Source organism: Eurosta solidaginis, chromosome 3 (assembly GCF_040869045.1).
Source record: "Eurosta solidaginis isolate ZX-2024a chromosome 3, ASM4086904v1, whole genome shotgun sequence".
NCBI lineage: Eukaryota > Metazoa > Arthropoda > Insecta > Diptera > Tephritidae > Eurosta > Eurosta solidaginis.
The window spans coordinates 7,863,781-7,885,968 of NC_090321.1; the positions used below are offsets into that span (position 1 = coordinate 7,863,781).

Below are 22,188 nucleotides of genomic sequence, written 5' to 3' on the forward strand. Positions count from 1 at the left end.
ATCTCGAAAAGGCGTCCACCTATAGAACTAAGCCCCACGCCCTTTTAAAATACTCATTAACACCTTTCATTTGATACCCATATCGTACAAACAAATTCTAGAGTCACCCCTGGTCCACCTTTTGTGAGCGCGGCTTAGTTTTTGAAAACCTTTTCTGATAGAAATATTCATAGGTGTGTCCTAAATCAGAAAGGTAGGTAGTTAGCTTCATTGGCCGTCATATGGTTAAAGTTACAAAACATAATCGAGTGGCAACACCCGTGGCAAACGGTCTAACTGCGTGCATGATGGGTTTGAGAAAGGAGGAGATATAGACGAGAGCACGATCGATTTCCGCCAAATGGATCTCGTTCTTTCTGGTTGGAGATATGAAGCTGTAAAGACGTTCTCGTGAGTTAATTTTTTTATTGTCCACGGTGCATGGTCACCAAGTAACGCGGTCATTGGTAAACGAAAAAAAAATAAGTCTTAAGAAAAAAATTTTAATAAAACGGAAAAAAAAAAATAATAAACCGCGGCTATTAAAAGTAATAATTAATCCCTAGTGCTGGAAAGGAGTTCCTCGGCGTTCCTGAAGCAGCGAAATGGACAAATTTCATCAGTCTACGGACAGAACCACGTGCCACCCAAGAGTTCCCTCAGGTTTTAGTTGTTTGGGCGATTTTAAGACTAGCTTACAAACTAATTTAATGTGAACCTAAAACTAAAAGGCTAATTTAAATTTAACTTAAACTACCCTAAAAGTTGTCTTAACATTACCTTAATGTTACCTAAAAACCTATATTGATATAAGTGTACAGAAAAGAAAATGAAAATGTGGAAAAACCACAACAGCAACAGAAAAAAAGCGGAAACAATTAAAAATTTAATATAATTTTTCATTAAAAGTTTACAATTATCGAAACAAAAACACTTTAACTTATTTTCCGCTATGAAAGTGAATATATTCCTCGGCATCTAAACATGTGCACAAATGCATATAAGTATATATAGACATGGGTATAGAAGAAAAAAAAAAAATAAAAAATAAAATGGAAATTTGACTAAATTAACTTAAGCGAACGAAAGCAAGGGGCATAGGAGTAAAAATACAATAAAGTTTCTTATATAAAATTCGTAATATTGGGTCTTAAAACCAAATACCTATACATTACTATAAAATATTGCTATTTCAAGGTGATTTCATAAGACGCTCCTTATCAAAAAGAGGTAACTCAGTTTTTTTAAAATCCACCATAAAATGATTATTTGGCAACGTCTAAATCTGTAAAGTAAAGTTAGGAGCAATTAACAAGACAAATGTATTTAATATAAAGTTGTTTCTTCTTTCACATCCAAAGTAATTTTGTGTTGATTTCTCAAAAGGGGTTATCTTGCAATATACTCCCTAATTATGTTTATGAGTAAATTACGTTTAAAATTAAACAAGAAACCCTAATTTGGTAGCGCCATGCTTTCCACTAGCAAAGCGAATTGTAGGTATTTTAGTTTTTAATCAACGATTGGTGGGTTCCTTGTAAAAAGATAGAACTTAAAAACAATGTAACTGATAGCAATAATAAAGAAAATATAAAAGAAAATATATATACATATATATATATATATATACCTACTTAATTAAATGAGAATTAACTAATGAAAGCTTAGACCTGTTCAAAAAAAAAAAAAGAGAAAAAAAAAAAACCCCCCATGAGATAGGGTATTGTCATTTTCTGGTTGCAACGAGAATTTACGCATATACATATATGTGATTAGTAAAAGAAACGCGCAAAATTCTAATAAGAATTCAAAGTAAAGTTAAAACTTGTGAGAGAAGAGAGAATTTACCTATTCATTTATCTAGCAACGGAACTCACGGGCGCCTGCTGACAACGTTGGAGATCATGGTAAGTACTCTTTAACTGATTCTCTCTTAATTTTGCTTTTCATTTACAATGCGTTTGTGGAAATAGAGTCGCGTATGTGAGGGAAGTAAAGTAAAGAAACTTAAGTTTTTGCACATACATAAGAGAGTGCTCGCGATACTCTCCTTCTATTTTATAACTATCGGCATAGTTATAACTATTGTCGTTGCCACTACTAAAGTTTTTTTTTCTCTTTGAGGTATTTTTTTTTTTCTTTCTTCGATTCCAATTAGAATTACATACATACATTATAACATATTCATTAGTTCTGTTTCTGTTTAAAATTGTAAATTAGGAATGAAGGCATAGCGTAATGCGTATGTATATAACTTAATTTATAAATGTTGATAAATATCCCGAATGTATTAGGGATGCTCGAAAATGTCAATTTAAAACCTCTGAGATATTGTTCAACGATTTGACTAAATTAAAGCAACATTTATATACGTACATATAAAACTTGAATAAATATGTAATTGAATTATAACATTTTAAAATGAATCGGTGCTAATTTTTTTATTTAAAAGGGATGTGAGGTGACCTAGGTCTTCTTTAGGTATGGTTGGGTTTAGGGATTAACGTCAAAAAAAAAATATTTCTCATGGTTGGGTAGGAGGAGAGAAAGGAAGCGGCTTTATTGCTTCCCGGGTTCGATCGGCTGCATCACCGGTTTATTCCGTTTCCGGTTGTCTGTCTTATCTTTAGGGATTTTCGGGGTTAAAGTGTTTAGATTTTTTTGCCTGGTTCTATTCAAATATGTGCATGAATTTCTTTTGTGTGTTAGGTTGACCCCTGTACACATGTGACAAGCAAGGACCACCCCAACCCGGCGAGCTCAGACCTGGTTTTAGCTAGCATGCACGCTTCGTCACGTACAGGACCTCGTCAGAGGTAGCTTAGTCTGGTTAACTCCATCACAAAAATGGCGCCCAACGTGGGGCCCTTAAGAGGTTTAGCTCTTGAGGTCCTTTATAAAATTTGTATTTTTTTTGGAAATTTGCTCTTGATTTGGAACTTAGTATCAACGATAGCCTTGGCCTATTTACTAACCAATTAAGAAGAATTTCTAGTTTTCAGTTGATTGGAGGTGTTTGGAATTTGGAAGAGTTAACTTAAATTAGTTAATCTAACCTTTCGCAATCTAATCGAATTATTATAAACATATATTTTCTTTTAATTTTGATGTCATGACTTGGAATTGGGGCAACTGGGGTTTCACCGGTTCCGTAACCAGTCAAGCCACAAACTAATGTCGAGGGGGGGTAAAATAAATTCATATAACGTGGAAATATCAGTCAAACACTGCTTTGAGTGTTGATACCGGTTATAAAGAATTTATTTTAATTCAATTTAATAGTTAATTTAAACGGGAATGCTAGATCGAACCAATATTTTCTACGGACGAAGGCTTAACTAGAATCACTCTCACATCCCTTTTTATTCAGATGCGGAAAGCTACTTAGTACAACAATTTATATTTCATTCTTTTACATTAAATTTGCAAAGAGCAGGGTGTAAAATTTAGAGAAAAAAAAAAAAAAAATTTTTTTTTGATTAGTTGATTTTTTTTGGTTAGAAAATAATAATGGCAGTTCGGCATAGCTCTGATGATTTAGTGAACTTAAATGGTCAGTATGGAATATGTACCATTTGTAACGAGGAAATCTCCGAAGAGAATGGTTGCATGACTCCTTGCCAACATATATTCCATCGAGCTTGCATAACTAGGTGGTTGACTGAAAATAATGCTTGTCCTTTATGTAGGCGCTCGTGTGAAACCGAATCTTTAAAAAGTTTCAACGAGCAAGATCCAACAACAAGTTTAGATGCTTCTACTAGTCAAGGTGCAATACCAAGACGAGAGGGTCCGTTGACAAGGTCTAGGGGTAACGAATTGTCTTCAAATACTCGTATACCGAACCAGGGGAATTGGCGTGGTAGGAATCGTGGAAATCATACACGAAGTCCGCAAACCTCAGGTCAGGGTGTTAATCAAAGGCATATGCGGAGTATGTTAGAAGAGTCCTTCAGGGAATACGAAGAACGTGCATCTAGACAAATACGAGAGGAGATCAGTAGGGCAGTAGCAGATTCTCTTGGAAGTAACTTGAGTAACCTGAATTTGAACGCGTCGCGTCCCGGTACTGAAAACCATCGAGTAGTAGTTGAAAATGGGTTACCTTCTGTTCACGAAAATCGCGAGAACGTGAATGCTGTACGTTTTCGTTCTAATGGGGATACTCTTCCAGTATCTGTAGCTGCGAAGATAGTTTCCGGTTGGAAACTATCATTTGACGGGTCGCTCGATAGCATTACGGTAGATGAGTTTATATATAGGGTTAACGCTTTAACTCGGTCTACTCTTCGTGGGGATTTCAATATATTATGTCAAAACATTCATGTGCTGTTTGAAGGCAAGGCCAAACGCTGGTTCTGGCGTTATCATCGTTCAGCAAACGCACTTGATTGGGCAGACATATGCGATGACATGCGTAGATACTTCAAAGATTTTAGAACAGATTTCGATATATTAGAGACTATTCGTAATAGGAAGCAGAAAAGTGGGGAATCGTTTGAGACCTATCTCGATTCGATTATGAATATAGCAGACGGATTGCGTAGACCTTTAACTGAACACGAGATGGTTGAAACTATTATACGGAATTTACAACCTGACATTCGTTTAGAGCTTTTGCATCTGGATATTCGCACTATATCCGAGCTGCGAAGATCCTGTCGACGACGCGAAAATCTTTTCGCTGAGATGCAAGGAAAATCTCAACAAACGAGGCCGTTTTATGGGCAACGAAGGCAGGTAGCAGAGGTGGAAGAAGTTGAATTAGAAGAAGTTTCTGCTCTCGATAGCAACCATGTTCCCAATTCAGTGGAACCCAGAAAGTGTTGGAACTGTGACGAACTTGGACACGACTATAAAAAGTGTATCAAACCTAGGCGCGTTTTCTGTTACGGCTGCGGGCTGATCGCGTTCTTCTTACCGAATTGTCCTAAATGTAACAGTTCGGAAAACAGAGTGAGGGATGTCGGCAACAGGAGCAGACATCCCAACTGACAATCGGGTGCCGAGAATCGAACATTCCTGTAACCATCCTTAAAAATGATAGACAAGTTTCCAGACCTATTCCACCGTTGTTCCCGATTAAACCACTCCATCAAAGACTTTTAGCTTACCGACAAACACGAGAAGAGATCTTTAAACGTACTCGATCTGCGGAGAGAGCACGTAAGTTTTGGTCGACAATAAAGTCGAAACAAAAGAGTTTAAGTTCCATTTCTCAAATCTTCCAACAAGCAAATGATCTTAGACCATATGCTTCAGTAACTATTTTTAATAAAACCTACCTTGGATTGCTTGATTCAGGAGCGTCAGTTAGTTGTATCGGTGCTGATTTAGCAACTGAGCTATTAGCTGAAGACAAAGGCGTTAAAAGGATACGGTCATGTGTTCGAACAGCAGACGGTTCTAGACAAGATGTGGCGGGTATAATAAAACTCAACGTGACGTACAAGTCTGAGTCACATCTGATCGAATTTTATTTAATCCCTTCTCTGGTTCAAAATCTATATCTTGGAATAGACTTTTGGAAGGCATTTAAGATCGCAGTAAATGTTATTAGCGAAGTTAGTATAGGTGGATCAGTTCCCAATAGACACGCTTTAAATTGCCAACAGGAATCTATCCTTAACTCTGCTATAGCATGTTTTCCAAGTTTTGAAGTACACGGTCTCGGCAAAACCTCACTGGTGGAGCATGCCATCGATGTTGGTGAATCTAAACCCGTCAAGCAACGGCATTTTCCGATTTCGCCTGCAGTAGAGAAACTGATGTGCGACGAAATCGACCGTATGCTATCGCTTGGGGTTATAGAGGAGTCCAATAGTCCGTGGTCTTCACCAGTGGTTTTAGTCCGTAAACCTGGAAAGGTGCGACTTTGCTTAGACAGTAGAAAGCTTAATGCTCTTACAGTGAAAGACGCGTATCCTCTGCCACACATCGAGGGTATATTGTCCAGGCTACCACGAGCGGAATTCATTTCTAGTCTGGACCTGAAAGATGCCTTCTGGCAGATCCCTCTAGAAATGAATTCTCGCGAAAAAACGGCTTTCACAGTGCCAAATCGACCACTATACCAATACACTGTGATGCCGTTCGGCCTGTGCAATGCACCCCAAACGATGTGTAGGTTGATGGATCGCGTTATCCCATACAATCTTAAAGAGAATGTTTTCGTTTACTTAGACGATCTGCTTCTGCTGTCCGAGAGTTTCGAAGATCACATTAAGTTACTTAGAGAGGTTGCCGTTCACATCCGCAAAGCTGGTCTTACGATAAATATCGCAAAAAGCAAGTTTTGCTTAAACGAGGTGCGCTACCTAGGCTACGTTGTTGGGAAAGGAACACTAAAGACAGACATTGAAAAGGTATCAGCTATAGCAGACTACCCGGTACCAAAAACTGTGAAGCAACTTCGCAGATTTTTGGGCATGGTAGGCTGGTATAGAAGGTTCATTCGCAATTTTGCTGAGGTAACGCATTCCTTGACCGAACTGCTGAAAAAGGCAAAGACTTTTACCTGGTCAGACGAAGCGCAACGGTCTTTTGACGACATTAGAGACAAGCTTACCACTGCACCTTTCTTAGCCAATCCTAACTTTAAAAAACCGTTCATTATTCAATGCGACGCTAGCGATCATGGCGTGGGTGCCGTCCTAGCGCAAGAGAATGATGAAGGCGTAGAGGTACCCATTGCGTATATGTCACAAAAGTTAAATAAGGCTCAACAAAATTATTCCGTGACTGAACGTGAGTGTTTGGCGGCAGTACTGGCTATTAAAAAGTTCCGAGCGTATGTGGAAGGGCAACAATTTACAGTAATAACTGATCATGCGAGTTTGCGCTGGTTGATGAACCAAACCGACTTAAGTGGACGTTTGGCCAGGTGGGCGTTAAAGTTTCAGGGGTTTGATTTCACTATTGAGCACAGGAAAGGCAGTGCTAATGTTGTACCCGACGCTCTTTCACGCGTTCACTGCGAGGATGAGATAGTTGCGGCCATTGAGATAGATTATGCACCAGACATCGATCTAGCTTCAGAAGCGTTTGATGAACCAGAGTATGTTGAACTGAAGGTGAAATTGTTAGAGAATTCAGAAAAGTATCCCGACTTCAAAATCTCAGATAAATTCATTTATCATCGTACTGAGTTCTATTCCGGCGATTCGGTTGAGGAGAATGCTACATGGAAATTGGTTGTTCCGAAATCTCTTCGAACAGAGGTTTTGAAGCAGGCGCATGACATTCCCACTAGCGCACATGGAGGTGTAACTAAAACGGTAGAAAGGGTGCGTCGTTACTTCTATTGGCCCGGTTTATACCGATCAGTAAAAGAATATGTGAACAACTGTCAGGTGTGTAAAATGACTAAGTACCCTACCAAGGTTTTACGTCCACCAATGGGAAAGATTAAACCCGTAGAACGGATATTTCAACGCCTATATGTTGATATAATCGGTCCCTTTCCCAGATCGAAAAATGGATTTATAGGTATTCTGGTTGTTTTGGATCACCTATCTAAATTCAGTTTCCTGTGCCCCTTAAAGAAGTTCACGACAAGTGCAATTGTAAGGTTTATGAAGGAGCAAGTCTTTGATGTGTTTGGTGTACCGGAATTTGTGGTAAGCGACAATGGTAGTCAGTTTCGGTCGAAGGAGTTCGATGCGTTTTTGACAAAGTGTGGGGTCAAGCATACGCTGACTGCGGTGTATTCGCCTCAGAGCAACGCTTCAGAGCGCTTGAATCGCTCCATAAATGCGGCCTTGAGGGCGTACATACAAAGCGATCAGCGAGAATGGGACTGCCACCTTAGCAGCATAAATGCGGCACTTCGGAACTCCTTCCACCAATCGATAGGTTATAGTCCTTATTTTGTTTTATTTGGTCAACATATGGTGATGCACGGCGATTCTTATGAACTTTTGAAAAATATTGAAATGACCACTGAGGGCATAGCAGAAACCAATCAAACACGTACCGACAAACTTTTGAATATTCGAGATATTGTTAGGCAAAACCTGAAAAGAGCACATGATCGCAATGAATATCATTATAACCTACGGTCACGGGAAATAACATACGAATCAGGGCAAGAGATTTTACGTAGGAACTTTGCACAAAGCAATATGGCGAAGCAATTTAATTCAAAGCTTTCGAAAACATTTCTCAGGGCTAGGGTTCGAGAAAAGCTGGGTTCGTCATACTATGTTTTGGAAGACTTAGACGGGAAGATCTTAGGTACATATCATGCGAAGGATATGCAGCCATGCTAATTTACCGCCCTTTTCAGCTCCCGTGCAAAATATATGCTCCACATAGTTTACCCGGAACCTGATTTGTGAGCGCGGCTTAGTTTTTGAAAACCTTTTCTGATAGAAATATTCATAGGTGTGTCCTAAATCAGAAAGGTAGGTAGTTAGCTTCATTGGCCGTCATATGGTTAAAGTTACAAAACATAATCGAGTGGCAACACCCGTGGCAAACGGTCTAACTGCGTGCATGATGGGTTTGAGAAAGGAGGAGATATAGACGAGAGCACGATCGATTTCCGCCAAATGGATCTCGTTCTTTCTGGTTGGAGATATGAAGCTGTAAAGACGTTCTCGTGAGTTAATTTTTTTATTGTCCACGGTGCATGGTCACCAAGTAACGCGGTCATTGGTAAACGAAAAAAAAATAAGTCTTAAGAAAAAAATTTTAATAAAACGGAAAAAAAAAAATAATAAACCGCGGCTATTAAAAGTAATAATTAATCCCTAGTGCTGGAAAGGAGTTCCTCGGCGTTCCTGAAGCAGCGAAATGGACAAATTTCATCAGTCTACGGACAGAACCACGTGCCACCCAAGAGTTCCCTCAGGTTTTAGTTGTTTGGGCGATTTTAAGACTAGCTTACAAACTAATTTAATGTGAACCTAAAACTAAAAGGCTAATTTAAATTTAACTTAAACTACCCTAAAAGTTGTCTTAACATTACCTTAATGTTACCTAAAAACCTATATTGATATAAGTGTACAGAAAAGAAAATGAAAATGTGGAAAAACCACAACAGCAACAGAAAAAAAGCGGAAACAATTAAAAATTTAATATAATTTTTCATTAAAAGTTTACAATTATCGAAACAAAAACACTTTAACTTATTTTCCGCTATGAAAGTGAATATATTCCTCGGCATCTAAACATGTGCACAAATGCATATAAGTATATATAGACATGGGTATAGAAGAAAAAAAAAAAATAAAAAATAAAATGGAAATTTGACTAAATTAACTTAAGCGAACGAAAGCAAGGGGCATAGGAGTAAAAATACAATAAAGTTTCTTATATAAAATTCGTAATATTGGGTCTTAAAACCAAATACCTATACATTACTATAAAATATTGCTATTTCAAGGTGATTTCATAAGACGCTCCTTATCAAAAAGAGGTAACTCAGTTTTTTTAAAATCCACCATAAAATGATTATTTGGCAACGTCTAAATCTGTAAAGTAAAGTTAGGAGCAATTAACAAGACAAATGTATTTAATATAAAGTTGTTTCTTCTTTCACATCCAAAGTAATTTTGTGTTGATTTCTCAAAAGGGGTTATCTTGCAATATACTCCCTAATTATGTTTATGAGTAAATTACGTTTAAAATTAAACAAGAAACCCTAATTTGGTAGCGCCATGCTTTCCACTAGCAAAGCGAATTGTAGGTATTTTAGTTTTTAATCAACGATTGGTGGGTTCCTTGTAAAAAGATAGAACTTAAAAACAATGTAACTGATAGCAATAATAAAGAAAATATAAAAGAAAATATATATACATATATATATATATATATACCTACTTAATTAAATGAGAATTAACTAATGAAAGCTTAGACCTGTTCAAAAAAAAAAAAAGAGAAAAAAAAAAAACCCCCCATGAGATAGGGTATTGTCATTTTCTGGTTGCAACGAGAATTTACGCATATACATATATGTGATTAGTAAAAGAAACGCGCAAAATTCTAATAAGAATTCAAAGTAAAGTTAAAACTTGTGAGAGAAGAGAGAATTTACCTATTCATTTATCTAGCAACGGAACTCACGGGCGCCTGCTGACAACGTTGGAGATCATGGTAAGTACTCTTTAACTGATTCTCTCTTAATTTTGCTTTTCATTTACAATGCGTTTGTGGAAATAGAGTCGCGTATGTGAGGGAAGTAAAGTAAAGAAACTTAAGTTTTTGCACATACATAAGAGAGTGCTCGCGATACTCTCCTTCTATTTTATAACTATCGGCATAGTTATAACTATTGTCGTTGCCACTACTAAAGTTTTTTTTTCTCTTTGAGGTATTTTTTTTTTCTTTCTTCGATTCCAATTAGAATTACATACATACATTATAACATATTCATTAGTTCTGTTTCTGTTTAAAATTGTAAATTAGGAATGAAGGCATAGCGTAATGCGTATGTATATAACTTAATTTATAAATGTTGATAAATATCCCGAATGTATTAGGGATGCTCGAAAATGTCAATTTAAAACCTCTGAGATATTGTTCAACGATTTGACTAAATTAAAGCAACATTTATATACGTACATATAAAACTTGAATAAATATGTAATTGAATTATAACATTTTAAAATGAATCGGTGCTAATTTTTTTATTTAAAAGGGATGTGAGGTGACCTAGGTCTTCTTTAGGTATGGTTGGGTTTAGGGATTAACGTCAAAAAAAAAATATTTCTCATGGTTGGGTAGGAGGAGAGAAAGGAAGCGGCTTTATTGCTTCCCGGGTTCGATCGGCTGCATCACCGGTTTATTCCGTTTCCGGTTGTCTGTCTTATCTTTAGGGATTTTCGGGGTTAAAGTGTTTAGATTTTTTTGCCTGGTTCTATTCAAATATGTGCATGAATTTCTTTTGTGTGTTAGGTTGACCCCTGTACACATGTGACAAGCAAGGACCACCCCAACCCGGCGAGCTCAGACCTGGTTTTAGCTAGCATGCACGCTTCGTCACGTACAGGACCTCGTCAGAGGTAGCTTAGTCTGGTTAACTCCATCACACTTTATAGCGATATCTCGAAAAGGCGTCCACCTATAGAACTATGGCCCACTCCCTCATAAAATACTCTTTAATGCCTTTCATTTGATACGCATGTCAAACAAGCACATTCCAGGGTTTCCCTCGGTTCATTTTCCTACATGGTTCTTTTCCCCTATGTTGTCACCATAGCTCTCAACTGAGTATGTAATGTTCGGTTACACCCGAACTTAACCTTCCTTACTTGTTGTTATTATTTTTCTTTTTTTTTTTCAAAACAAAATTTATATTGCAAATTAAATGGAAATGAACGCTGCAATGCTTAATTGCATTTACAGATCCTAGATTTTGAATGAAAAATAAATGTTTGGTACACAAAAATTAGCAAAGGGAAATATAAACATACCTACTCTAGTGGTGACGTCATAGATTTTCCAACATCACATATTCATAGATATATAGAAACCTATCAATCGATAAAAGCTATTTGAATGGAGGACTTTACATGAATACCGAAAATCAACTACCTCTCCGACCCACGAAGGTTTAGGGAGAGATATGATATGCTAACAAAACAGTTCCTTTTTTATACGCAGAAACTAGGGCAACCAACAGACATTTGATTGAAGAGCCAACACCGCCCAGGGGCTTAAGGAGTCATCTCCGTAAGCATTATGAGGAAATACGGCACCTGAGAACACAGGAGTATGAAGCCAAAAAACACAAACAGGTCCTAAGTGAACTCCACAAACAGGCGTCGGATCTCTATGCCAGGAATTGCCTGTGAATCCTGTACTCAAAGAATAATACCCAAAACTTGCAGAAGTGGAACGCATAAAAAAAAATAAATGTAAGGCGCGGTAACCTCCGAAGAGATCTAAGGCCGAGCTTCTCTTCGAATTTGCGTCGTTTTCCTCTTGATTTTCCCCACAAATTGGCCGGATGGGACCTACATGATTTTATGCCGACTCCGAACGGCATCTGCAAGGCAGATGAGTTTTCACTGAGAGCTTTTCATGGCAGAAATACACCCGGAGCACTTACCAAACATTGCCGAGGGGCGACCCCGCTTAGAAAAATTTTCTTCTAATTGAAAAACCTTATTTCTAAAAATTTTGATGTTGCTTGCCCGGGGTTTGAAACCAGGGCATCCGGTGTGGTAGGCGGAGCACGCTACCATCACATCACGGTGGAACGCATACTCCCCAGGAAAACGCGAGCGGCTCTAGCTCAACTTCGATATGGACACTGTAACAGGTCAAACTCTTACCTATCCAGAGACAACCCCGACATAAAAAACATATGTCCTGCTTGTAACGTGTAACACGGCACCAACCATCTCTTCAATTGTATTTTGGTACCAAAGCCTCTAACAACCCTATCATTATGCTCCACCCCTGTTGAAACAGTAATTTTCTTTGGACTCCCGTTAGAGGATATTGATGACAATTTGTGATCGGTCGCACCTATTGGATGGGGATATTATATTCACAAAAGAAATTTCCATAAGTGTAGAAGTTATGTGTGAAAGGAAAAACCAAACCGGAACAGACACCAAACGGCTCGGAAATTTTAGCGTTTTGTTATCCCTGTGTAATCTGGTTTTTATCGGCATTTTATCGACAAGTTATAGACTTATTTATTGAATTTTCATAAACTTGTTTTGATAATGAAAATAGTCAATGGGTTATCGTTTGTTTTTTAGGAAAATGTATCGATTTTTATCGATTAATTATCGATTTGTTATTGAAAAAATATCGATTTGTTGTCGAAACATTGTCGATTTTATTTGGGCTTTTATTGATTTATTGTCGGCGAGTTATCGACATGTAATCGAATGTTCTCGACATATGTTTGTTTCTTTACACATCGAACTTCATTTTTGCATTTCTTTGTCGTAATCGCCGTACAGAATTTGCTTTCTATAGCCATTGAAATCATATTTCATTCACATTATTTTACTTCACTTTGAACTTTAACATTAATATTTCTTTGAACAAATATGCCATATTAATTCGCAATACTCACGTTCCAGTGGTGCTTGAATATTCTATCCACTTGTAAGAATAGTTTAGTTAACGTAACTTCGTGGAATTATGCATTTAAATATTTGCTCAGTGTGCAACTAACTTTTGTCGTTGCGTAATTGCAGACGTAAACAAATTTATTACAATTTCAAAAGGAATTTATCACGTTTCGCCTAACATATATAATCTCGTTATTAGTTAGCTAACGAATCGTATTGATAACAGAGTTAGACGTACATATACTTAGTACATAAACCCTACTTTGATTCTGTGAAATCAAATGGACTGTTCGTGCTCAGCGCATATTAAGCATTTTTTATGCATTTTCCATACAAATTTCGTCCCCAAAATACGATTTAATGCGGTTTCATTTTTTCAATAGGAAATGCATACTTCGAGAAAACTTCACGAAAAGAGTGGAAATGTGGGCTATTTTTCTTTTAATTTACGCCATTCTATATTATTATTTGTTCTTTAACAAGTTCACTATACTTGAAAAGTCGTAGACGTGTTATATTTTTTTTACAATAATAAATTAACAAATCGTGCATTTATACAATTGCAATACATACATTAATAGCAATCAGAAGCCAGCCCATGCAGTGCTGACCAACTTTGTACAACCAGTCGTTCGTTAGTGCGTTGTTGTTGTTGTTATAGCGATGAGGACACTCCACGAAGGCCCTGGGGAGTGTTATCAATGTTGAAGGTCCTTTGCTGGATGCTCATTCGGTACATTCTGGTAACAAACACTATTAAGGTACTAACCCGACCAACTCAGGAACGATTTGGTATGACCACATGAAAACTTCTAGCCCATAACGACCTCCCACCCCCTAGATCCATGTGAAACTTGGGGTTCCTCGGCTGTTATAGAAAGGATTCGCCACGGGTACAATAGACGTTTTTTGAGCAGCCAGAACGAGCCACTCTGTTCTCTTAAATCATAAAGTTTATATTGGTTACGAAAAAGCATTGAAGCTTTAACACACCTTTTTTTTAATTTGTGAGCTACTTAGTGTTATTAACAGTTATCACCAAAGTTCAGTCTTTAGTTTTTCAGAAACAGAAAAATTTATAGTACTTCTATAGCCGCAACCCTAAAAATTAGTTTTGTGATGCCATAATCGATTTGGTTGAAGTTTTATAAACTCTCCAAAAATATTTGGCATTCGTATAATGAATCCGTTTCTTAGATGGATATACGACATATCCACATTAACTTGAATATTCGCTGTACTTCAAGCCTGGAAGTTGCATAAGACAATCACTGAATTAACTGTAAAATACTTATATAAGAGCACTCGTTATTGACGCTAACAGGCTAGTTATACCTCACATAGCATAAGCGTCCAAGTTCCGAACTCTTCAACAAATTCGCGTATAAACATCTCCTCAAAGTAGTCTCAGCTTAGACCAAATATACTAATTTTAACATTGTCTGCATACTAATGATATCACATCACATGCTCATTAAATCGCACAGACATATAGTCATTAATAACAAAAGCTAGCACGTTTCGAACTCCCATGCTAGACAAACACAATTCATTTTCTCAAATCAAAAACGACTCATCACTTCACTCACAAAAACAATTTAATTAGCTTCTATTTGTTAGCTTCAAAATCAGATGGAACACCTACCAGCAAAGGACTTAATTGACAAATTATAATAGAAAATCAAATACTTGCCAGTCGGACGGTCACTCACAGCAGGCAGAATTATTTCAATTATCTATCGCTTGAACATATCAACATGACATATATTTGGTCAAGGGAATTTTTCATGTGAGTGTGTGTACAAAACGCACGATTAAGCGTATTTGAGCTAACAAACGCAGATTTTAAATGTGTGTTTAATATTTGGGAGCTCAGGAAAAAAAAATATATATTTAGGCTTGGGATGCAAATTGTATATTCTCATACTAATTTTGAATGCTAGTTTTCCTTACTTGGTTAGATAAAATGAAATATATACAGACATTTTTTTATTGATTGCACGAAATATATGTCAAAATAAACTGAGCAAAATTCGAAAACGTTAGAAACGTTGAAAAAGAAACGGCCGAAATCGCTTAGGCGATCAAGCACCTACTATTGATGAATGTATTATAATGATATATATTGAAAAGTTATAGACATATTATAAAAAATTATCGATTTGTTTTCAAAAAATTATCGATTATTTACTGAAAAATTACCGAATAGTTAACAAAAATTTATCGATTTATTATGAGAGTGCTATGAATTCTTATCGGCGTTTTATTGACTTTTGACAATGACTCCTTACGAGAATAGGAACACATACATGTCAAGAACAAGCCGATAAGTAACCAATAAATAGCCGATTGATTACCCGTCAATTATAACTTGCCGGTATCGGTTGTTACCAATAGCTTTTCCGATAGTAATTTTGTAACATTTCGATAACATACCGTTAACTTCCTTATAACATATCGATAAATGCTTAACTTAAGCATGACTTTTCAATGAAACCCCGATAACTTTCTTTTTCCTTTTCCTTTATTTTTCTTTTTTTTATTATTTACTTTTCTTTCGCTCAAAGTGTGATTGGGTACTACGTTCAATATAAAAGCTTAGAAATTTTACATTCAAAAACAAATATATTTTTATCAGCCAGAAACCGTTTAATAAAATAAATAAATACTTGTCCGAACTTACCTCCGATGAGATAAAGGAGAGCTTCTCTTCGCATTTGCATCGTGCTATTTTTTATTTTTCCTACAAATTGGAGGGACGGTGCCTACATGCTTCATTCCGCCTAGAAATGGCAGGTGAATTTTCACTGAAAAGCTTTTCTTGGCTGAAATATACTCACAGTGTTTATCAAATACTGCCGAGGGGCTATCCCGCTTTAAAAATTGTTTTCTTGCCCGGGAGTTGAACGCAGGGCCTTAGTTGTGGTAGGGGGAGCACGCTACCACGACATCACGGCGGCCACCCGACAAATTGTTTGATTCATTTCATTTGTGTAAGGATATACTCAATTTTCGTTGCTTTAATTAATTTAAGTAGAATTTGGTGTCTTTGAAGACATTTTGTGTGTATTTAACAAATAGGAAAACATTTTAAAGTTCATTATGCAAATAAGAGGGAGTACAACACAAGTTAGTAATTTGCATACCAGAACATATAACGACATTTAGAAATTTCCTGCGACAGCTCAAGTGACACAAAAGTGCATAAATACATGCATCCACACACACATACGAACGCATTAGCCTTCAAACACTCGAATTTGCTCCACCAAGCTAATATTTCTCTACTCCCGCTGCTTCTGCTACTTCATCCACTGTTTTCATTGTTTGGTTTTGGCACCAAATTAAAAATGTTCTAATTAGTTTTGTAAGTTTTTAGAGAGAAACTCATACTCTATACTAAAGATTGGTGTTATATTTAATTTCTCTCAATGAGCGTCTGGGTGCGTAGGATGCATACAACGAGAGCAAGTGTTGATATTCTATGAATATATAAATTTCTTTGTTAATGTGCCACTGTGTGTGTATAGTCGTGCTACCTGTGACAATGGCACTACCACTGAAAGAAGATACCAACAAAAAAGCATTACGTTTAGTAGCAAAATGCCATAGTTTGTATGTTTGGGTCAAATTTTTAAATGTCTCCCAAAATAATAAAGATTCTATGGTGTTATGATCCATTGTAAAGAGTTTGTGGATTTAATGGTAGGTTAAATGTTGTCGACAAAAGCGCAAGCAAGTCGTTAAAAGTATTTGTTGCTAAGCGCCGAAGTTCATAGAGATATACAATAATATGGAGTTTTCAAGGTGGAATTTCAAGTTTGAAATTTTTAAGCTTTTGCGGAAGATTCTGCATATAGGAGGCAAATAGTACTGAGCAGATTTGCGCTAAACAAAATTGTAAGTATTATAAGTTGCTCCCTTTTTTCACTTCAATTGAAGTCTTGTTTTCTAGAGTATTTGGCTCAGTCAATATGTTTGATCAGAAGGATTCTGTTTTTTGTTCGGGTCGTGAAAATTAAATAAGTCACCATACTCAATTTCGAGTTGCGACAAAACTGCTCGTTTAATCCGAATTAAAAAAACTGTATTTTATTTAACTTGAGAATTTACAGATTTGACTGTATTATTATAATAGAATATCAAAAGCTCGAATCAATAGTTAAAATAGAGGTCCCGTAATACCCCTCTAAATAAAAACTCAGTATAAATGAGTTAACATTGTAATTGGGCAAGCAATCGTGGGAGTAGTCGATCAGCTGTAGCCACCCAGGACCGTAGTCGGCAGCGTCGATGATTGGGAGGTAACAGTTGGGCAGCAGCTGAGTGGCAGTATAGACAATAATGACATTACCGCAGCCGGAGGGATAGGAGTGTGAGGATGATGCAGAGACTATGAAGGTTGATGTTTACCTTTTCGCATTTGCTGATACAGAGCCTGTAGTGACGGCAGGTACTAGTTTGATGAGGTTGTTATTTATAATAACTTATGTTAGTGTTACCTTTTTTGCTAGATGCCTCCAACTTCAAATTTTCAGGCTATATAAAAGGTATCAATTGAAGAAAGCGTTGTTCCAATCGGGGCGCCATAAAGTGATCCGTGGACTGATGGTAAGTACAGCTTTAGACAAAAAGGTGGCCCCTAATTCACACGCATCGATCCATAGCAGAAACAAAATTTGGAATAAGGGGCTGCGCAATCACGGGAGAGGCAGGGAGATAATATCCCTTAAGGTTTCTGCATCGCAGCTGCAAAATTGGAAGGGTGGCTCGCGGCGTAGCAAACTTCTCTCAATTGAAAGGGCTTAAAAGTATGTATAACAGCGCATATGCTCTTTTGAGCCGGCTATGGAAGACCATATCGTTTGCGAAAGGCAGGATATGCCGATAAAAAAGGGATACTCGCCCAACGATACTATTGAGTTTTATTTTGACACGAAGAGAGATACTTTGTAAAAGAGATAAAAAACTAAGCCAATAGGCGTAGGTGCATTGTGCTTGTGAATCTAGATGATAGTTGCATCAATAAAAGGGGGCCTCTATGAGCTAGAAAGCAGAGATCCGGGGACTGACCAATACCGCAAGAGCCATGCATTAGCTGGTGAAAGTTGATGGAATTTTTATCATTGGCCAGTCATTAAAAAATGCTTTATGGATTCTCTTTAGCACAGATAAAGAGGTGCAATAGGCATTTATGAAGTCTACTTGGGCAAGATAACCCTTTTTTTATCAAATAAAGAATTGGGGCATTTCTACCTTAGGAGCCGAGTCACAGTTATCGGACTGTTCGCATTCACGAAAAGCTATTTGGGAACCTCGGTATTTCTAATTGGCTTTTGGTGAGATACACTTTATGCCAGTAGACATATACGCATTCAGGCACTCCTCATCCGTAGGACGGGTTTGAAAAGAGACAATAATTGAACAACTTCTCTGCGACAAAAAAAGGCGTCAATATCATGTTATCGCGAAGTTCGAATATATTATCGGCTCATTATCGGCAGTGAATTATTATCATGACTTATCATTTGTTACATGGAATAAACCATCCATTTTATATTGAATTCAGCGACATCTATTTCAAGCAATTTGATGAGTCGGCGATACTATATCGATAACATGTTGATAACTCCAATAAGAATCCGATAAATTTTTGATAAAAACTCGATCATGTTTTTATAAAAAATCGACATATTGCGATAACATGTCGATAACTTTTTGGTAACAATTCGATAATCTCTTAATAGCAGATCGATAACTTTTCGACAAAAAATTTATGACTTTTTGATAAAAATGGATTGCAAATCGACAAAAGTTTGGTAACACTTTGATAATAAAACGATAACTTTTCGATGACAAATCACTAACTTTTTGGTAACACGTCGATAATTTTTCTACCAGTTTTCATTATAAAGCAATAACTACGTCGATAACTTTTTAAAAACTAGTCCAAATTTTCTGATAACAAATTGAAAACTTTTTCCGATTAATCGAATTAATCGATAACAATACGATAACTCGGTGAATAAATAGGTAACTTATTAATAGCATTTGTTATCTTTCACAAAGCGATAGTTTGTCGATGAGAAATAGATAACACACACTTACCTTAGACGGACATTCTGGATTAAAAATTTTGTAATTCCTGCCTTGGCAATCAATATTTCAAGGAAATTTTGATGCTCATGGAATACGTGCGTTCCATAATCATCTCCACGGTCATGAACTTTTTATGAGAAGAGCACATTACTACTTAAGAAATTTATTATTATAATATAAAACAATGGCATTAATGCTGCATGCCCCATATAACAGTGGTGAACTTGGGGATATAATATGTATATATACATACGTATGTTCCGATATGAGCACTTTTTGTAATATATCTACCTCCTCATTTTAGTTTGTAAAGCATCATATTTCCGACAAGTCTGATAAGTATTTGCCTTAAAGGTCAACATCAGTTGCGGATTGTTTTGCCACGATTTATAGTACCAAACACCAACAAACACGAAGTGTACGATTTTTTTTTTTTTTGTATATTTAGCTCCTTAGCTTAAACAAGCTTAAATGTATAAACACATACATAAAGGTACACTGAAAGAAATGGTGCTAGTAAAATGAACAATTCGGTTCTGTTGTTCTTGACTTAACGAAAATTCGGTGAAATTGATCGAATTATGGTTAATTCGACCGAGTTCTTTGTCAAGCTAACAAATTAGTTTATTCATTTCAACAGAAGAGAAATTGTCGCTCTTAGGTTAACGAAATTCTGTAAAATTGACAGATTCCTAATCAATCTAACTGATTTTTTTTTTTCACACAACTGATCTAACTGGTCATTTCAACAGCGATCAACAGTCAATACATGAGCAAATTTCAAAAAGAATTTTACGCTCACTGCACTCTCTACTTTGTACTTATGTATGCACATATTTACGTATGTATATGGCGGCCGCCGTGGTGTGATGGTAGCGTTCTCCGCCTACCACACCGAAGACCCTGGGTTCACAACCCCGAGCAAAGCAACATAAAAAATTTAGAAATAAGGTTTTTCAATTAGAGGAAAATTTTCCAAAGCGGAGTCGCCCCTTGGCACTGTTCGGCAAGCACTCCTAGTGTATTTCTGCCATGAAAAGACCTCAGTGAAAACTCGTGTGCCTTGCAAATGCCGCAATATAGGTAATTTCGTACAAAGCTGTCGCAACAACTTTTTTTGTTCATTTGACTACTAAAACGGTCAATTACGAATCAACAATTTGTGCGCAGTTGATTCAACATCTTGTTGCGATTGATAAAAATTGACAGAAATTTCGGTTGATTTTACTAGTCTTTTTCTTTCAGTGTATAAATGCTTCTTAGAACATTGAAGGCGTAACAACTGGGTGTAAACAACTTCAAAACTAGTATAAGTCTGATGCACAACCAGTCGTCTCACCTACCTTTTTCCATTTAAGCAAGCATGATATGCCAGAGAATGTCCTAAGAGGCATCTTCTGACATAATTCGCATAGAAATACTTATGTTGCTCTCATATTACTTCGAGTTATGCGAAAAAATATATATATAAATAGCAATTATTCGAATTACATGGAAGAGAGCATGGGTCTGAGTTACGGATTTTTCCAACTTTGAATACCCCAGTACTCCCAAACATAATCTTTTATATGTGAGTTATGTGACCAATTCAATCAAAGAAGAAAATCCTCTAATGTAAACCAGAGTTTCCACCAAGTGGTTTGACATTTTACTGCTGAGTATTTATTTAAACAATGGCTTACCATAATACAAATACAAAAGTGTATATACATATGTACACACATTCATTTGCAACATGTGAGCCTGAGATGTAAACATGTAAACCTTTACTCAAACAAAAGTGACGTTTCCACACGTTCCAATAGCGAGCCACAATAAGAATCTGTTTGCCACTGGGCCACATATGCATCCAAAAGTGAGGTCCCATCCCTTTGAACGAACTTGCTTACAGTGAGCGTTAAAAAAAATCTTTAAAACGGGTTTTGTATTCAGTTAAGGTTAGGATGGCTTTCCCCAGCAAAGCCGTTGCTCAACGGGACCATACGGGAACTACATGTTTTACGCCGACTCCGAAAAGCATCTGCAATTAGTAGATGAGTTAATACTAGTAACTTTTCATGGCAAGAATACACTCGGAGTGTTTCCTAAATCTATAATATAATAAGTAAGGAAGGCTAAGTTCGGGTGTAATCGAACATTACATACTCAGCTGAGAGCTATGGAGACAAAATAAGGGAAAATCACCATGTAGGAAAATGAACCTAGGGTAACCCTGGAATGTGTTGACATGTATGACATGTGTATCAAATGGAAGGCATTAAAGAGTATTTTAAGAGGGAGTAGTACATAGTTCTATGGATGGACGCCATTTAGGGATATCGCCATAAAGGTGGACCAGGGCTGACTCTAGAATATATGTGGACGATATGGGTATCAAATGAAGGGTGTTAATGAGTATTTTAAAAGGGCATGGGCTTAGTTCTATAGGTGGACGCTTTTTCGAGATATGGCCATAAAGGTGGACCAGCATGACTCTAGAATTTGTTTGTACGATATGTGTATCAAATGAAAGGTATTAATGAGTATTTTAAAAGGGAGTGATCGTAGTTGTAGTTAGTTCTGTTGCTGTTAGTTCTGCTTACTCCAAGCTGGAAAAAGAAGCGGTAAAGATGGGTTTGATGGTGAATGAGGACAAAACGAAGTACCTGCTGTCATCGAGCAAAGAGTCAGCGCATATGCGCCTTGGCAACCACGCTACTGTTGGCAGCCATAATTTCGAAATAGTAAAAGACTTCGTTTATTTGGGAACCAGCATCAACAATAGCAACAACATCAGCACTGAAATCCAGCGAAGAATCAATCTTGCCAATAAATGCTACTTTGGACTAGGTAGGCAATTGAAAAGTAAAGTCCTCTCTCGGCGAACGAAAATCATACTCTACAAGTCACTTATCGTACCCGTCCTGCTATATGGGGCAGAAGCATGGACCATGACAACAGCAGATGAAGCGGCTTTGGGAGTGTTCGAGAGAAAAGTTCTTCGAAAGATTTATGGACCTCTACGCGTTGGCGATGGCGAGTACCGAAGAAGATTTAATGATGAGCTGTACGAGCTATACGCAGACATCAACAT

The 22,188-nt window shown here is 37.0% G+C and overlaps 1 protein-coding gene across 2 annotated transcripts in view; it reads right to left on the reverse strand.

Annotated features, from left to right (window-relative positions):
• Window positions 1-22,188, reverse strand: part of LOC137243197 (micronuclear linker histone polyprotein) — a 553,070-nt gene that overhangs the window by 271,758 nt on the left and 259,124 nt on the right. For both annotated transcript variants that reach the window (XM_067770582.1, XM_067770581.1), the window contains one exon: window positions 19,125-19,242. The gene's annotated coding sequence lies outside the window, so the exon portion shown is untranslated. The remainder of the gene's footprint in view (window positions 1-19,124; window positions 19,243-22,188) is intronic.